The sequence below is a fragment of the Saimiri boliviensis genome, chromosome 1 (genome assembly GCF_048565385.1).
Source record: "Saimiri boliviensis isolate mSaiBol1 chromosome 1, mSaiBol1.pri, whole genome shotgun sequence".
NCBI lineage: Eukaryota > Metazoa > Chordata > Mammalia > Primates > Cebidae > Saimiri > Saimiri boliviensis.
In genome coordinates, this window is record NC_133449.1 from 8,775,376 (window position 1) to 8,779,641 (window position 4,266).

Sequence of the window (4,266 nt, forward strand, 5' to 3'; positions counted from 1 at the left end):
GATATTTCAACAGGATGGCTCTCAAGCTTCCTGGATCATAAAGCTGAAAAAAAAAAAATGGCCAGCTGACTAAAGCCCAATCTAGTCTAATAAGGGAAACATTTCAAGGATATGAGAATATAAATTTACAATTATAAATTTTCTAAAGAAAGGTGTCTAAGAAAAGGGGGTAGGAAAGAAAAATCATTTTCCTCATTTTCAACAGGCAGAACTAAATATTTTATTTTAAATTTTTATTTGTTCTTACATAGTCAATGCAACAATACATCCTTATGCTGGCTTTCCCTCCTTCTCTGTCTACCATTCTTCCCTCACTTCTGCTCCCTGGGGATCATTTAACAAAAACCCACCAACTATGAAAGCCTGTTTAGTGTGAAGTTTCAGGAAAGACACTCTATAATAAAGCACCATAATCAAAACTAAAAGGCAAAAAAAAATGGATAAAATATTTCTCACTAATGAGAGATCAATAATTAATATCTCTAAAATATTAAAGGAGTGTGCAAATAAGAAAAATACTAACCCTGAAAATTATAAATTTTAATTATAAATCTTTTTTTATCTGTTTTTAAATATTTTAAAAGGCAATATTTTATTTAATCAAATCTAATATTCATTAATGGTAAGATGTACCATACGTTATAAGCCATTATGAAAGGAAAAATGCTGCATATTAAACCAGAGTCAATAACCCATTTTTTCACTTAATGTGCATTTTTCATTTCATTTCCTGTATTCTTCAGGTCCAGAATTTCTGTTTAGTTCTGTTTAGTTTTATAATTTCTTTCTTTTTATCGAACTTCTTATTTTGTTCATGTGTTAGTTTTTCTGATTTTTTTGTTGGTTTGTCTACCTGTCTTCTCTTGTAGCTCACTGAGATGCCTTGTAATAATGCAAATTCTTTGTCAGGCAATTTATAGATCTTCATCTCTTTGGGGTTGGTTCCTGGAATATTATTGTCTTCCTATGGTAGAGTCATGTTTACTTGACTTTTTCATGTTTCTTAAGTCTTATGTTGCTGTCTTTGCATTGAAGAAGAATCAGTCACCTTCCGGTCTTTACTGACTGGCTTTGAGAAAGAAATGCCTTCACTAATCAGCCAAGCTAGGGATTCTAACACTCTTAGACCTTTTCTATAAATGCATCTGCTCCACACCTCTTGTTCTCTGTGCGGGTGAGGTGGAAATTCTTAGGGTCGTAGGCCTTGTTTTGATCCCATAAAGCCAGGCCAGGGATTGAGAGCCTCCTGTTTGTTTTGCCTAGGGCAGTGTTCTGAAATGCTCGAGTTTGTGTGCCTTCTCCTAGTCCTGCAGAGTCAAGTTGGTTGTCTGTGTGACACACTTGCACTTGCCATCTGCAGGGGACATTCAGGGAGCCAGCCTGCCAGAGGAAGGGTGAGGCATGTGGAGCATTTGGGATGCTGTGGGCCAGCTGAGGTGGGGGCGTTCCACAGGTGAAATGCTCCAAGTGGCTGGTGGGTGGCTTCCTAATAGACTTCACATAGCACTCAGTAGAGTCCCTGACCTCTCTTCCCTGTTTCTGGCCTCTCAGCCTCTCAGCTATACTGATTACCTCAGTGTCCTGGATGAGATGAGAAAGAAGTGAGCCTCTTGGGCACCAACCTGCATGGCTAGGGAAGATGGGTGCTCACTTGGAAAAGAGGTGATGTGGGTAAAGTGAAACTGTTTTTCTTACCCTCTTCAATGCATCTATCCTCGAATTTTTTTTGCTTGAATGGTGTGCTAGAACATCTCTGCTGGACTCACAGACTCTCACAAGGGTCCAAGGGTAATTGTCAAAATTGATGCTTCTGCAGGGAGATGATGGTAGAAAGCTTCGATTCCACCATCTTGCAGTGAGAAACCTGGCTCCCATCATGTCCTCCTCTTGTTCAATCATTCAATTCCAGTATGGAGAGCAGTATCAGAATTATTATCCTACCTCTGTGGAAAACAACTAAATCAACAAGAATACAATATTGATGTACAGTTTCTTTTGCCTGTATTCATAGATACTCCACTTGTTCCCAAAGTTACTTAGGTCAGCACCTGTTTCCCCCGACCCCTTCAGTGAGATTCTTTCATATACATGTCTTATGGTTATATTATTTTTCTTACATTCCGTATTCCATCTTGTTAAGCGGAATCTGTTAAATGATTTTAAATCTGTTAAAAATCTGTTAAATGATTTTTGCATACATCAAAGTCCATTTTTTGCATTGTACAACACTGAATTTTAACAAAGTCATAATATTATGTGTCAATCATTATGGTATAATACAGGATATATTCACTGCCCTAAAGACATCCCTTGTGCTTCATCTTTTTAAATGCTCCCAACCCACTTGAATCCTTGACAACCACTGATTTCTTTACCAGAATATACAATATACGTAGAATCATATATCACTTTCTCAGACTGGTTTCTTTCATTTAGCAATATTTCTTTGAGATTCATTCACATCTTTGTGTGGCATAACAATGCATTCTCTTTTGTTTCAGAATAGCATTGCATTGTATGAGTATGCTGTAATATGTTTATCTATTTACCCACCGGAAGGCATTGCTTGCTCCCAGTTTCAGATGAATATGCTATGAACATTCATGTATATGTTTCTGGGTGGATATGAGTCTTCAAATCAGTTGGGTAAATACCCGAGAGTGTGATTAGTGGATCCCAGGGTAAGACTATGTTTAGCTTTGTAAGAAGCTGCCAAAATGTCTTCCAATGTGGCTGCAACATTTTGCATTCTCATCAGTGATGAATGAGCATTCTTGTTGATTCACATCCTCTTCAGCAAAATTTACTTTGGCTATTTAAACCAAATGTGATTTTGTTACAGGATAGCAGAAAGCTCAGAGCATTCACCTCTGAGAGCACTAAATCCTAGGCCCTGTGGCTCACTGCCTGGAGCAATGCCCACTTGTGCCATAGAAACTGCTCTAGCAAAAGTGACAGCCACCGTTGCTGAGTGTGAGGTCTGCACACAGGTGCTCTTCCACCACAGGCCTTGAAATCCACATGCTTTTGCGTCCACTCCTGCCAGGCATCCCACACCCCTGTGCATGATGGCCTACTTACGTCACCCACCTCCTCTGAGGCTGTCACTGGATGTGTCTGAATCTGTGTCCCAAGTTTGTAACTGTAGACCAAAGGCACCTGTGAATGAGAGTCTTCTGGGTTCTGCCTTGCAAAGCTAGAACTCAAAAAGTGGGAAATTACTGAATTATTCAAATATAGGGATGGTGTTCAAAGACGTTCTACATCTTTGACACCTGTGCATTACAGACTGTCACTGCAATGCATAATAGCAAAAACACTGGGATGCAACCTAATTGTTCAGTAAAAGGCCATGATCAAACAAGATGCAAACCAGCCATGAGAAAAAACATCATGAAGCCAGAAAAAATTATGTTTTCCAAGGATTTCTACTGATTTTGAAATACAGTGTACTCATCCTATGAGGTTACAGGGAATAAAGCAGTATCCAATTCTGTATGCAGATGATCCAATTTCAAAAACAAAATTCTATGTATGCATAGTAATGAAGCCTGAAGAATATAACACAAAATACTGATGATGGGTTCCACTAAGTGGATTTTACTTTTCTTCTTACTCATTTTTTAATGTTCAATTTTTCCACAATGTATTAATTAGGGGGAAAAAAAAGCATAATATGGCCAGTCATGGTGGCTCATACTTGTGGTCCCAGCACTTTGGGAGGCTGAGGCAGGCAGATCACCTGAGGTGAGGAGTTTGAGACCAGCCTGCCTAACATAGCAAAACGCTGTCTCTACTAAAAATACAAAAAATTAGCTGGGCATGGTGGTGCACACCTGTAACCCTAGCTACTCAGGAGGCGGAAGCACGGGAATCACTTGAACATGGGAGGCAGAGGTTGCAGTGAGCCGAGATTGGGCCACTGCACTTCATCCTGGGTGACTGAGCAAGATTGTCTCAAAAAAAAAAAAGTGTTATCCTCTGTCTACCAAAAAGATTTTCATATACAAAAGATTTCATAGTCCAAAAAAAGATGCCATTCCCTCATCGAAATATAATTTACTTTAATGTTCTCATAGATTTAAAAATCAATTATAACAGATTCTTTAGAGGAAAAAGAAGTTTTAGCATTCTTTATCAGCATATCTAATTGATTTGAATTTCTCCACTACAGAACATTTGACTCAAGCTCTTACTTGCCAGATATAAGATATGGGTAAGCTGCTGTGACAAAAAGATTCCAAAAGACAGTGGCTTTAACGACTG